This window comes from Chlorocebus sabaeus, chromosome 18 (genome assembly GCF_047675955.1).
Source record: "Chlorocebus sabaeus isolate Y175 chromosome 18, mChlSab1.0.hap1, whole genome shotgun sequence".
NCBI lineage: Eukaryota > Metazoa > Chordata > Mammalia > Primates > Cercopithecidae > Chlorocebus > Chlorocebus sabaeus.
This window is the reverse complement of record NC_132921.1, coordinates 49,350,761-49,366,342: the sequence shown is the minus strand read 5'-3', so window position 1 is coordinate 49,366,342 and position 15,582 is coordinate 49,350,761. Positions and strand designations below refer to the sequence as shown.

At 35.6% G+C, this 15,582-nt stretch overlaps 1 protein-coding gene across 1 annotated transcript in view; it reads left to right on the top strand.

Annotated features, from left to right (window-relative positions):
- The window catches only part of ASXL3 (ASXL transcriptional regulator 3), a 172,856-nt gene that overhangs the window by 28,420 nt on the left and 128,854 nt on the right, over nt 1–15,582 (top strand). The window lies entirely within an intron of this gene.

The following is a 15,582-nucleotide window of genomic DNA, read 5'->3' as shown; positions in this document are numbered from 1 at the left end:
TACCCATTAGTGGTCACTCCATATCCCAACTACTCTTGCCTCTGGCTGCTGCTAGTCCACTTTCTGTCTCTATGGACTTGCTATTCTAGACATTTAATATAAGTGGAATATAGATGTGTAGCCTTTTGTGAAAGGCTTATTTGACTTAGCGTATAATGTTTTCAGGGTTTCCTCATGTTGTAGCATATAACAGGAATACCTTTTGGTTGCCAGATAATATTTCAGTGATGATTCTTTATTCTTAGGTATTAATTTTATGGTTTTAGGTAGCAAGTTAGGGCCGTATAGATGATATTACTCAAGGAGAAAAAGGTTTACTATAGGATAAAACAACTATGATGTTGTCGTATGTGTATGTAATCAGCCTTGTTACATAGAATAGATTTGTGTACATGAGTTGTCCATCTGTAAGCCATTGAGCATACAGTAGTCACAATTTGATGAAATTAAACCTACCGAACTACCTTTTGAATGTTTTCATTTGATGTGCATATAGGAACTGCTAAGATAAATAAATATCCTTCTGAGGCTGACTTTTTGTGAAAAGTAGGTTTCAGCTATAACTCCTATAACTTTAACGTGTGGGCAACATCAGCCTCTAGCTGTTTAAAATGTATCTTTTGCAAGGTAGGTCCATAGACATCACAATTTACTGGGGTACCGGAAACTTATGCTCAAATTTTCATTTTTTATTTTGGAGACTTTTTTTCTGCCTACTCTGTAGAAATAGCCTAAGATAATATAACCACATTGTGTTTGCACTAATTATTCCCCCACAAAGTGGAGGCAGCAGTGGGCAGGTTAGTTGCTAACAGTACCTAACAACTCTGTTAAAGGAGATCCTATTTTAACCCAGATGTCAGTTTAAGGAGTTAGGAAACGAAATCAGGAAAACAGGAGATTAATTTCTTGTTGCCACCTGTCAGTAACCCTGGAAATATTTATGACAATTAGAAAGCACTGAAAATATTTGTGCCATAGTCAAAAGAAAAGAAGGGCTAAAAATCTAAGGATGTCAACTGTCTTATGTGGGCGTTGTTGCCAGAGGAATCTGCCAATGTGGACATAAAAAGCACCTCCCAAAAGCAGACATTTGAAATTCGTTCATTAAGATATTCTTCTCCACAGGAGTGACTCTGCTGTTATCAGTTGTTATGAAGCTTGAGATATAAAAATCCCTGTACTGTGACTCACAACAACATTTTAATTACACTTGTTATCATTATAGCATTATTTCAAAATTTTCAAAATGCTGGTCCTCCCAGAATGGTATATAAGAGGGCTTTCAGCATGCGTAGTTAACAAATACAAACAAATTTTAAAAACCAACTTCTTCAAAGAGTAATTAAAGAACATTGAAATGAGAAATGTAACTCCCTAGTCCTCTAAATTGAATCTATCTCCCCACTTCACCCACTGCGTCACTATTTGTCCTTCTGTAAGGAAAAAAATGTCCTTTGTTACAAATACTCATGAACCAGTATAGTATTAGTGAAGTACCTGCACACAGTTACCGGTTTGAATAGGAAAAGGAAAAGCAAAGACAGAGAACACAGTTAAAGTTTTCTTCTGTAAAATCTGCTCTGCATCAAGTGGCCTCAGACTATGCATTTTGTGCTCCCATTTGTTTTTTCATTCTATTTCTTTAAATTTCCCCCTTCTTGTCAATGGTAATCCATTACTTTTGCCTCATGCATCTGTGCTCACTGTTCCCTTGTTTTCTAGTTCTAATTTTCTTGTTAGAGTCACCTCTAAAATAAACATACCTAGCTTTTGAGAGAGTTTAGGACTGTCTTGTATGTATGGATGTTGTTTCAAGGAGCAGATATTGACACTTATTTTGCCTCCTTAATGTACTGTTTTGCTACTTTTCAAGTTCTTAAATGTTTTCCAAATATTTAAGGTAGTCGAGTAAATGAAATGTAACTGTATGTAGTTTTCTTAAGTAAAGTTTAGAAATTCCACCTTCATGAGGTCAAACATAGCTGATTGATTTCTAGGTATTTACTAATGATGTGTTTCAAGAAATGCACATTAGTAATATGCGTGATTAAATACAGGGAAGTGCTTGTAAAGTTACTAATATGGCCATAACCCTCTGGTGGTCTCTTCTATGGATGAGAGGTAACATTTTAATGGTCCTCCCCCAAACAGTCCTCTACTGTACCTAGCATTTCTAGACAATAGAAGATAAGGTCTTCAGCCACCATCATCATTCCAACCTGTACTCAAAGCAAGGCCATTTGTGTCAAGTACTATGGGGGTCCTTCATTCTGTATGTGTCAGGCAGGTCTCCGATAGCACTTACCTCGCTGTACTGTAATTTTGTCTTTGTATGTCTTCCCTGCCTATGTGTGAGCTCCTTAAGGGAAGGGTACCTAACGCTTCTGGCTCTCAGCAGACGCTCAATAAATAGTTGTTTAGTCAATAATCTTCATTCTCAAGATGTTAATTTGCTGGTGCTTAGTAACAACTTTGGCTTGCATTCAGAGTTAGAAACTTCTTTTTAACATGTTGTGTTTTTAATGCTATGTAATAGTAGTTATTTTTAACATCAAAAGAAACTTAACAGGTTTGTGGAAATCCCATTAAATATATGTATGCTGTTAGTTTCCAGCAGATTATCTGTGAACAACCGAAGTTATCATGCTGTTGCTTGTTTTCAAACACTGTGAAAGCCACTAGTTTAAACTTGTAACTTATAATAGAAAAACTACATTAGTAATTTTGGCAAAACTAATGAGGATATTTGAATGTGTTCAGTATATATGTTACTGTTATTTGAGGTGAAATTTGACATTGTATGCTGTGTTTTCCTTTTTACAAGTGACACTTTAAATCATATAATGTTCATGTAGACATGATAAAAATAGGACTTTTTACATCATGTTCTGTGTCTCCATATTATTGATGAAATGTGTACAGTAGGATTAAATTCTATTTGGAAAAGCCAGAATGAAATAAGTACCTTCCATGTGAGTAAAAAAGAAATATGAAATATGAATATAATAAATTAGCAGAAAGACATGTGGTTTTGTTGGAAAAAAATAGAATGATTTTTTAAGACCTGGTTTTCTTTCTTATGAAAATACTCTTGGTAATTTTTACTTCCCCTCTGTATAATAGGATAGAAGATTTTATTAATGTCATTTTATTCTGGTCCCTCTGTGTACTTGCTTCACTGATTCTGAGTGTTTTTAGGGCTTCTGCTCCTTTATGTTTATTAATTGTCAACAGTTGATCGATCAAAGTATTGGAAGGCTTTTCAGATGATTGGAATCATATAATCAAATAGCCATGCTGCTTCTATAAATGGGATTAAAATGTGAATCCTCCAGTCTGCTGCTTTTGTGGATGGATATTTGATATCCCTCTTTGGACTTCTTAGATAAACATCCCCACTTCCTTCCTCAGGGAGTTAGGGTGCTGCCGTGGAGTATGTTCTTGTCTGCAGTCAGTGAAAATATTTGTTTAGAAAAGAGGAGTAAGTCTAGTTACAGTGTTGCTTTGGATGAATTTGGGGGTCATTCCAATTCTGATTTTCTGTTTTTGATTTGCTTGTTCGGAAGTTATCATTCCTTTACCAAGGGGACTGTGGGATTTTTGATGCCTGAGGATGTGTTTTTTGATGCCATGTCTTACATAATTTTTCAAGTGATGCTTCCAAAGAAATGTGTGCTCTGTTATAGTAACATATCCAGGGGTTGCAAGGTCATGGAGTAAGGCTTCCCTGACTTATGTAGTGAGAGCAAAACAACCATTCATCAGTGAGGAATAATTTTTTTATGTGCTGGACATTATCATTATAAGATACCTGTTACTAATGTAGCAGGAACTGTGATTTAGTTTTATATTATTTGGTAATAGGCAAATAGTTTATAATGAGCCTGAAGTGGTCATAAAATTAAAATATATATATACACACAAACCACACAAAGCAATTAAGAAAACCTCTGTTGGGTTGAGGGCAAGACAGTATTTATGAGGTACATTTTAACAATATTAGAGATGCCATACTTTAGATTTAAAAACTATGTTAAATTTCATCAACTGTTTACAGAGAAGCAACCTATAATTATATATTTCAGTAGGGACATTTTAAAAAGTTTTATAAATGGTATCCGTTGTGTTTAGTGTTCCTCAGAATAATGGACATATTTTAGATTTTGTGATGTAGAACATGCATTGACATCCCAGATTTTGTCATTATTCTAGTATCAATGAAAATTTTTTATTCCACTGATAATTCCGGAATTTATTTTTACCTCGTTTTAAGACTTTTTGTGTTTTCTGTTTTGTAATCTCTGTTATGATATGCTGAAATTAGAATCTCCACTTTGTACTGTGGTTTATTAAAGATGTTGCATTTCTTTAGGGGGATAACATGTCAGAAATTCTATTACCATGTATAGTGACAAACAATAAAATTTCTTGGCATTGCTCTTGGTGAGATTTATGTTGCTAATTAGTGCTTTAGGAGATGATTCTTTCTTGCCGCTGCAATGTTTTGCCTAGAGATAAGAAATAAACGCAAGTAATTTCTACTGCAAAATCAATTCTTATCTGCAGACTCCATGTTGGCGCCCTTCCTTTAATACTGAAATGGTGGTCTAGTTTGTTTGTGTTGGGCATTTTAGAATTACAGTGTTAGCTCACAGTGTCATCCCTGCCATTTGTTAACATCTAATTCTCTCATTGTGTAAATGGTGTGCACAGTCAGCTACTTAGAGAGGGATGTATGAGACAATGGTGTTATTAAACAGAAACACAGGGCAATTTGCATATATTTGTGTGTGTACATGTGTATAAGCAAGCTTCAAGAATAATCTAGTTCTTAGTTGACATAAAATTTTACTTGTCATCATTACTCAGATTAGAAATCTCAATCAGTGCCATTCTTAACTCCCTGGACGTCATGGCCAGATGGTTCTGGGTAGTGTTAGTTTTACTTCCTAAGCACGTCTTTCTTTCTGTGTACCATACTTTTTGCAATTCTTCAGATACTTTTCATTTCTTACCTGGATTATTGCACTATCTTCTTATCTGGTCATCTTATCCCAAGTCTTCCTTCCCCCTTTACGAATCTTTTTTTTTTTTTTTCTCAAAACTGACTTCAGTTTATAGTAGCATTTCTTAATAAGGAATCCATAATGCAGGCATTCATTGAGGATATTGCAGGTTTGATTCCAGACCATCACAATAAGGAGAATATTGCATAAAAGGGAGTCACACAAATTGTTTGGTTTCCCAGCGCATATAAAAGTCGTGTTTATATACTGTAGTCTATTGGGTGTGCAGTAGCATTATGTCTGAAAAACACTGTGCATACCTTAATTAAAAAAATACTTTATGCTGGACATAGTGGCTCATGCCTGTAATCCCAGCACTTTGGGAGGCCAAGGAAGGAGGATTACTTGAGCCCAGGAGTTTGAGACCAGCCTGGACAACAACAGAAACAGTGAGGCTCTGTTTCTACAAAAAATAGAATATTAGCCAGACTTCGTGGTACATACCTATAGTTCCAGATATTAATTAGGGAGGCTGAAGCAGGAGGATCACTTGAGCCGATGTGGTCAGGCTGTAGTGAGCTGAGATGGTGCCACTCCACTCCAACCTGGGTGACTGAATGAGACCCTATCTAAAAAAAGTGATAACAATCATCTGAACCTTCAACAAGTCATAATCAGTTTGCTGGTGGAGAGAGTCTTGTCTTGATGTTGATAGCTGCTGACTGATCAGGATAGTGGTTGCTGAAGGATGGAATGGCTGTGGCAATTGCTTAAAGTAAGACAACAGTGAAGTATTCTGTATTGATTGACACTTCCTTTCTTGAAATATTTCTGTGGTATGCAATGCTATTTGACAATATTTTACCCATAGTAGAACTTATTTTAAAGCTGGAGTCAGCCCATGCTGTTGCTTTGTATCAACTAAGTTAATGTAATATTCTAAATCATTTATTTGTATTTCAACAATGTTCACAGTATCTTCACCAGAAGTAGATTTTATCTCAAGAAATTATCTTCATTACACATCTATAAGAAGCACCTCCCGACCTGTGAAAGTTTTATCATGAGATTGAAACAATTCAGTCACAACTTTGGGCTCCACTTCAAATTCTAGTTCTCTTGTCGTTTCTACCACATCTGCAGTTACTTCCTCCACTAAAGTGTTGAAGTGGATCAGAATCCACTTCTTCCATACTCTTGTTAATGTTGCTGTTGTGACCACCTTCCGTGGATCATGAATGTTCTCAATGGCATCTAGAAGGGTGAACTCTTTTCTGAAGATTTTCAGTTCACTTTGCTCAGATTCATCAGAGGAATTGCTATCTATGGATGTTATAGCCTTAGGAAATATATATATATGTATAGCCTTAGGAAATATATACACACACACACACATATATATATATATAGCACCTTAGGAAAAAAATATATATATATATATTTTTTTTTTGAGATGGAGTCTTACTCTGTCGCCCAGGCTAAAGTTCAGTGGCCGGATCTCAGCTCACTGCAAGCTCCGCCTCCCTGGTTTATGCCATTCTCCTGCCTCAGCCTCCCGAGTAGCTGGGACTACAGGTGCCCGCCACCACACCCGGTTAGTTTTTTGTATTTTTTAGTAGAGACGGGGTTTTACGATGTTAGCCAGGATGGTCTCGATCTGCTGACCTCGTGATCCACCGGTCTCGACCTCCCAAAGTGCTGGGATTACAGGCTTGAGCCACTGCACCCGGCCGGAAATATATTTCTTAAATAAGAAGACTTGAAAATCAAAATTATTCCTTGATTTATGGACTGCAGAATAGATGTTGTCTTAGCAGGTATGAAAGCAACGTTAGTCTCTTTGTACATCTCCCTCATCTCTTGGGTGACTAGATACATTGTCAGTGAACAGTAGTATTTTGAAAGGAATCTTTTTTTTTTGTTTTTTTTTTTGTTTTTGTTTTTGTTTTCTGAGCAGTAAGTCTTAACAGCTTAAAATATTCAGTAAACCATTTTGTAAACAGATGTGGTGTCATGCATGCTTTGTTTCCATTTATAGAGTACAGGTATAGCAGATGTAACATAATGTTTAAGTGCTCTGGGATTTCCGAAATGCTAAATGATCATTGGCTTCAACATAAAGTCATCAGTGACATTAGCCCCAAACAGGAGAGTGAGCCTGTTTTTTGAAGCATTGAAAGCAAACGTTGACTTCACCTCTCTACCTATGAAAGTCCTAGATGGCATTTTCTTTCAGTAATGAATGTAGGCTGTTTGTCTACGTAGAAAATCTAGTTCGTATAGCCACCTTTGTCAATGATCTTAGCTAGATATTTTGGACCACTTGCTAGGGCTTCTACATTAGTATTGCTGCTTCACTTTGCACTTCTATATTATAGAGACGGCCGTTTTCCTTAAGCCTCATGAACCAAACTTTGCTAACTTCTGACTTTTCTTCTGCAGCTTCCTCACCTCTCTTAGCCTTCATAGAATTTTGACCAAGTTTACCATTTTATATGGGCACTGTTCATGACTCTCCAAACAATGACGGTAGTAACATCAGAGATAACTGATTACAGAACACCATAACAGATATAATAATAATGACAAAGTTTCAAATATTGTGTGAATTACCAAACTGTGACACAGACAGGAAATGAGCAAATGCTGCTGGAAAAATGGCACCAATAGACTTACTTGATGCAGGGTTGCCTCAAACTTGCAATTTGTAAAAAATGCAGTATCTGCGAAGCATGATAAAGTGAAACACACAAAACATGAGGTATCCCTAAATTCAAGAGACTGTATCACACATATTAATCACTTAAAGTGATTAATCAAAAGCTACAGTCTTTTGTATGTTTGATGATTGTTTGATTAAATTGAATATGGTACTTTTTTTCTAGTTAGATGGTATCTGGATAAATCTATTATATAATATTCTGATACTATAGGGCTTATGTATGAATGGTAAAGCCTACATTACACCTTACATTTAGATAAAATTTTGGATTTCTAATCTGGCCAATTTTGTATACATTTGGTTTTACCCAAAATATGTCACTTAAAATGTTTTGGGGCATCGTATATTTTCTGTACATATTTAATTAGTTTTGAGTTAAATGGTGTAACTTGATTAAATAAGAAGTCATAGTTTGCACATGAATATCACTAATTGTTTAAAATAACTCTGTAGTATCTATTAAATTAAGCTTCTTTTAACTTAAACCATTAAAATGTAGGGACAAAATAAAGTAATTCTTGAGGAGAATGATAAGATTATATATTACTGTGGCAGCATATTCTGAGTAGAAAATCATTATGTGAAATGCTACCCAGCAAGATCAGGTTTCAAGTTTTCAGCACAATCATAATCGACTTGGGCTTGGGTAACTGTAAAGCCTTTATAATCAAACATCTGATATTGCAGCCATAGTTGAGTATTTGTGGTTCATTGTGAAATGTCTCCTGTTACTTTTTTCGTGATTTGAAAAGTAGAAATTGAGCCCCACAAGAATTCAAAGAAGTGTGTGTGTGTGTGTGTGTGTGTGTGTGCATGCACAGGCACTCACGTTTCTGGTAGTTATCCCATTGTTGATGTAAGATTGGATTGCTGAATGGGAAGGAAATACTTTTTATACAGAATGCCTCAGTAATGCAGTGAGTTTGGAAGATGACTCTTAATCACTATTAAGTCCTCCCAGACTTAATTGTGATTGTCTTAGTCAGCTTAAGCTGCCATAACAAAATACCATAGAGTGGATGGCTTAAATAACAGAGATTTATTTTCTCACAGTTCTGGAAGGCAGAAAGCCCAGATTAAGGCTGGCAGTGTCCGTTTCTGGTAAGGACTTTCTTCCTGGCTTATAGCTGGCTGCCTTCTTGCGTGTCATCACATCGGCCTTTCTTCCATATGTCTGTACAGAGACACAGCAAGCTGTCTACTGTTTCTTCTTATAAGGACACCAATCCTATTGGATCAGGGCTCCATCCTTAGGACCTCATTTATCCTTAATCACTTCGCTCTAGGGCCCATCTTCAAATGCAGATACACTGAGGGTTATAGTTTCAACGTACGAATTTTGAAAGTACAAAGACATTCAGTCCATAACCGTGATTCAGAATTTGGAAGATTTTTAGAATTCATAGTATAACATAATATTTCTAGAATTTTTTTGTATTTCATTTTGGAAGTTATTTATAACAATATGCTTAACAGTACCATGCTTCCATTTTTGCCTTCTCATATGTGTTTTCATATGTTATTCCTAACATATAAACCAATAAAATTATGAAGTTTTATATTCAAATATTGGCTGGGGGCAGTGGCTCATGCCTGTATCCCTGTACTTTGGGAGGCCAGGGTGGGCGTATTGCCTAAGGTCAGGTGTCCAAGACCAGCCTGGCCAACATGGTGAAACCCATCTCTACTAAAAATACAAAAATCAGCCTGAAGTGGTGACCTGCACCTGTAATCCCAGCTAGTTGGGAGGCTGAGGCAGGAGAATTGCTTGAACCTGGGAGGTAGAGGTTGCACCTGGGAGGTAGAGGTTGCAGTGAGCCGATATCATGCCACTGCACTCCAGCCTGGACGACAGAGCGAGACTCCGTCTCGAACAAAACAAAATAAAACAAAACAAATATAATATGTGTATTCACGTAACATAAACTTACTTGCATTTTATTTGAAGCCTTTGGTAAAAATAGCTGTGGTGACTGCATATATATTGATGCCTCAGGGCATCAATAACCACTAAGCTATGCAATTATAGCTACGAAATGGCCATTTCTTAATATATCTTTTTATGCTGTCAAACTTTCTTTCTCCATTCTTCCATATAATTGAGCAAAAGTAATTTCAGTGATTTCAGGTTTATCAAGATCTAGGTATAATTTACTCCAGAAACACTGAACACTCTATAAATATTTCAGTGCAGAAATAGGACCCAAAATGGATGTAAAATTACATTGTGTGTGAGTCTTTCAAGTATCCTATGCAGGTGAAAATCTTTGAAGAGGAATAGGCATTTAACTGGGATGATTTTATTTAATTATTTTTTCTAAGTGGTGCTCTTCATCTCTTATTTTATTGCTTGTGCCCTTAATTGCCACTCGCCAAAATGATTTTAGTTTTGCTTCATTGTTTTGAACTTGACAACATAATTCAAATGCAAAACAGTTGTAATGCTCACATGGGGACTTCTTTTTATAGTTGATTTGTTTTCAGAAGGAATAAAAATTTTATTTTTGTTGAGCCAGGTTTTCTAAAAGCAATAGCACTTAATTCCTAAAAATAAATCCTAGTTCTTTTAGGACGATGAAAAGACTATTTACCCTATGCCTTCTCACACACCCAAGCAAAAATGAAATTGATAATTGTTGATTGGAGCTCAGGTCATTATTCTATTGAGTTTCTTTTTTTAATAAGTTATGGCCTGTGCTGGTGCAGTGCGAGATGTCTATATGATCTCTGGACTCTCTGTAGTCTGCTAGTATGCATCTCCTGGGCCCGTTCTTAGTCCTTAGGTATATATATGCAGGGTGGTTAGTTGTCAAATTAGAGGAACATCACAGAAATTAGAGGACCTCAGAGAAATTAAGATAAAGTTGTGGAGATGTAGCTATTACCGTTAAGTTAATTAAATACCTACTAAGTGCCTACTCAGTGTTTACTGTGTAAGATCCTGATTACTTTTTGGAAGTTTTAAGGCATATGTTCATTCCGTTAACATTTATTCAGCACATGCTGTGTTCTTGAGACTGTAGAAGTTGTGGGGGTTAATAGATGAATAAAATACCATTTCTGCCTTTGAGTATTTCAGACCATTTTCTGTGTTATTTAATGAGGTCTTTCAGCCTCTTCTCTGTGAAGATGTCTTAAGCCTCATACTTAATGTTATTTTTTGATTTTAAAGTTGAGAATTTCTAAATTCTCTCTTGAATTATTCATGTATATGATACTCCAACATGTTAAAAAGTGTTGTCTTTCCAACACAAATATAAGCTCTTAAAGGTAAGGAACTCATACCTTTGTACCATTAATTTTCTTGGCATAGTGCTGAAATGCTGTGTTTTATGTAGTATGTCAAGCAAATTAATAAATAGGGACATGATAATAAAAATAATACCTAACATCTATTGATCCTTTATATTAAGCTTAATGCCAAGGACTTCACATAAATTACCTTGAAACAAAAGATTTGAGATGGGTAGATACTATATTCCCCATTTTACCGGTGAAGAATCGGACGCAGAAGAGGGTGAGTAATTTGAAAAAGTTCGTCGAGCTAGAAAATGATAAACCTGGGATTTGATGTCTGACTTAAAGCCAATTGCTCTTAACCTTTTTAAACATTTGTAGCCTAAGTCTAATGAAACTGTGATTTAAAAAAGTATTGATTATAAGATTCTATTGAGTGAACACTCTCCCATTGCTGTTGGCAGTTTTTCTGCCTGATTGTTGCTGTCCTATATGACTACTCACCAAAATGAAAGTCTGGCTTGTCAAAGACAGGTATGTTGAAACTCTTTCAGTTTGTAGCCTAGTTGTAAATAGTTTTGAAGAATGAAAAAAAAAAAAAAAACACATTTCCACAACCCACTTACATTTGGAGGATGCAAAACCTCACACTGTTTTTGCTTGTCTAACATGAGGAGGATCATTTTGGGTAAAGATTTGGGCTTATGGACAGCAGCATGACATATTTTAAATGTAACTTTGTACTGTTTGTTTTTAGAAGACGATGCCTTGAGAGCGGGAAACATACTGTGGGTAATGGGAGAACTAAAGACTTCATGAGACTCTCAAGGTTTTATTGTTGATCTTGAACTTAAAGATTGAAATTCTTGTTTCTTGCTAACTATTACTAGTCAAATCATAATTGCTAACAAAATGTAGATAATCCAGTGTTTGGGTGGAGGTAGAGGGAGGCTAAGTTATTAACATCATTTTTCCTTTTGAGATACGTGTCTAGGCAAAGAAAAGGAGGCCTGAATGAATACCCCAGTATAGTTTCCGAAGCAGCATGACTGCATCCTTTAGGAAATGTTCTTAAGCAGAGAATAAGCAGAATATTTATCATGACCACTTGCTCAACCACTCTCCTATCACCCATTTGTTACACTCCCACTGGGAAGTATGAAAACATCACCCTTTTCTTTTTATTTTTACAAAAGACATACGCATAATTGCCAAGCAGAGCATGTTGCAGGCCACTGTGGCTGTCTTAAATTCATAATGTAGTTATTCTCTAGCATATCTGCATGAAATACAACAATTCATACAATGATTATTCAGTTTATAGCTTAATTTGTGTTCGTTGAAGATGACCTGATGCTTGCCAGAAATAGAAAATTGGCATTAATTAAGATTTGTTGGAACAGGTTGTTGTCAGTGAGGTGGTTTAAAGAATAGCTCAGATCTTAATTTCTTAAATGTTAAGATTAGCAAGGCTCACTTTGAAGCCTCCTCTCCCACTCTCCCCCACTACAAGAAGGAAAAGTGCTAAACAAGAATACAGGGAGTACTAGTAGGAATTGCCAAAGTTTTTACGGCTTACTCTGTTTTTATTTAACTTTTCGAAATTTTAACTTGATTGCTAAGATAAGAATTATTATTTTTCAATTCTGTTCTTTTTTTATTGTATTACCAAAAATAAGTCATCCAATTATAACTTAATTCCCAAAGTTTTATAAATTACTTTTTATAGCAGGTAGAGTGGTAAAGTCTTCTCTCCTTTTCTCATAAGAAGGTGATGGGGGATTGTGAAATAGTCTCTGATGCATTTTGAGTAACTTGGAGCAGATAGTTATTTAAAGTTTTAAATCTGGTCTTCCGCATACCCAACTTCCAACCACCTAGTTTCCCCAACAATTTCTCATCTTTATTAAAAGTGTACCTTTGTGATAAGAGGATGGGGGATACATAATTTTTAATAGCTAAGGAGTTGTGTCCTTTGGCAAAAAGAAGGCCAGAACTAGTTTCTACATGGACCATTTACTGTTGTTTATTACTATCCCAATTTAGCTTGTGAGAATTGATCTGAGAGCAAACTTCCTCTTCAAAACAGGTCATTCAAAACAGCCCCTACCGCATTAGGATGCAAACTAAGACATGAATGAGGTTTATCCAATAATTATATTTTGTTTCTGGTAAGGACATTTTAGATCATATACTTTTAGACTTTTGTTTCACAAATCAATAAACTAAGGCTTAGAAAAAGTAAGTGAGTTGTCCACAACGATAGGACTAGTGAATATCTGACTCATCTTTAAACTTAGAAGAGGCTTATTGTTTCAAAATTTGAGAAGAATGTACAAAATCATATTCAAAAGTAAGTGAAGGCTGAACCCTGTGTAAAGAAAGAAGGATCAATGTTCTGTTCTTAGGTACTAATGAAATGGAACTATTGAAATAGTTCTCAGGTACTATTCAGTGGGTTTGGGTATTGAAAGGAATGGCAAAACCCACAATTTCTTTTGCACCTACCTAATAGTAAATAGTTGTAAAACTGTTGGCGGGAGTTAGGGATGCAAGAGAGATTGTACTATATACTTCAAATAGTGATCTAAAATGTTTGATTCTGGTCTCATTGGCTTCCTGTTGCCACCAAGACCTCACCCAAAGGAAGACTGAAAAGAACAAGGAAAGGGCTGTGACTGCCTCATATTTCCACCATGCGTTGATGGAGAGAGCCATTGAGTTCAGTAAGGCATGGTGAGCCAATGAAGACCTCACAGGAAGAAATCATTGAATTGAGTATTATTTTTCAGTTTTTGTTTGGAATGCATTTAACTATGGGATATGTGAGGCAAAGGCCAGTAGATTTGTCTGTAGACAATTTAAGAGGGTTTGTCCAACAGCTACTCTTTTTTCAGATTTTCCCCATGGACTTACAACCTACTCTGTTTCTTTACTTACATTATATTTTATGTTTTCTGATTGAATTTCTCTTCTGTTCTCTGTAAATAATAAAATGGATAGCAATTAAATATTTAAATATAATCACAGTAAAACATAGTGGTCTGAAAAGTCCAATCAGTAAATGAAAACATTGTGAAGTAATGTGAAGTGACAGTGAAAATCAAGTTTTCGTTTACTGATTATTTTTTCTGGCATTAGTAACATTTAAATTTTCTTCATGAATGGATCTTTAGTGTATCAAATGCAGTATATAATATATGTAATGATTATTTTACTGATTAAAAGCGGCTAAATCCAATATAATTCATAGTTATCAAATACTTTGTGTAATTAATTCACTATGTGTTGTCTTATTCAGCACATGTAAAATGGTGATATTGATCCCTGACCTTCCTATTGTCTAGGCTTGCTATGTAGACTAAAATTAGAACACGCATTTGATAGCCTGTTACAAGTGTATGCTGCTGATTTTATTAAACCCTTTGCAGTTAATTTAAATATTTTCAGATTGTTTTTCTTAGGTTTGGAGAATTGAGATCCAATAAATTAGCTATTCACTTTATAGCACAGTCTATTCTATAAGCTGATGTGTGAGTTTGCACTGGTATCATGGAGTCCCAAAATTTAAGTGACATAATCAAATAGAAGTTCACTTTGCATGTTGGAGTCTGAAGGTGGGTAGTCCTATGAGTTATGAGATAGCTGTGTTACCCCAGGATATCAGGGAAACTAGGTCCTTCTATCTTGTTGCTTTGCTGTCTCTAGGATTTTGTTCTTATCTCAGTGGTCTGAGATAGCTTGCAGCTGGAAGAAAGGGCATGCATAGTCCCTTTAAAGACATGTTCTGAAAGTTGAATAAACAGTTCTCCTCATGTCCCATTGGTCAGACATACACTTGCACTGAGCTGAAAGGGAGGCTAGAGAATAAATCTTTATTTGAGGAGGCATGTTTCAAGATAAAAAAGTGGAGGAGCTTAACTGTGGGGAAGGGTCCTTCTTGGAGAACAACTACCAGCCTCTGCCATATCTGTTTTTTCATTAAATACCATGTGTGGGCTTGATTTCTATTAAAGATATGTTATCACTTTTTCATTTGAAAAAAATTACCTATATAGTTTACACAGACACTCCTTATATTTTTAGGTCTCTGTGACAATGCTGAGCCTATAATGGCCTTCATCAATTTTTGCTCTCCACCCCCACCTTCAAGGCCTAATTCAAATCCACCTCCTTGTGAAGAATTCTTTCACTCCTTTAGCTTCATTACTTTATCCTTGCAATTTCATTTTAACATAATATGTGTGGTCCTCTGTTGCAGTATCTAATAAACTGTCTCAATTTTTCTTGTAATAGGACTGCAGTTTCCTTAATTGGTAGAGTTCACGTCTCATTGATCCTTCTCTTCCCCCTGGTGCCCTTGTTAATACTAGACTTGTGATATTTTCAGATTGAATGAATGGAAATTTGAATTCTATCTCTGTTTCTGCTTTGAACGTAATGTGTTATCTTGGATAAGTCACCTAGACTATTTCTCTTGTCTTTCCAGTAAAACGGGAAATCATAATTCTTGCATCAAACTGCTATTATAAAAACAGAATAATTTGCAAAAACTTCAAAAAGTGTTCTGTCAATTGTAAGATATTTAGTTTATGAGATGTCACTGTTTGTTGC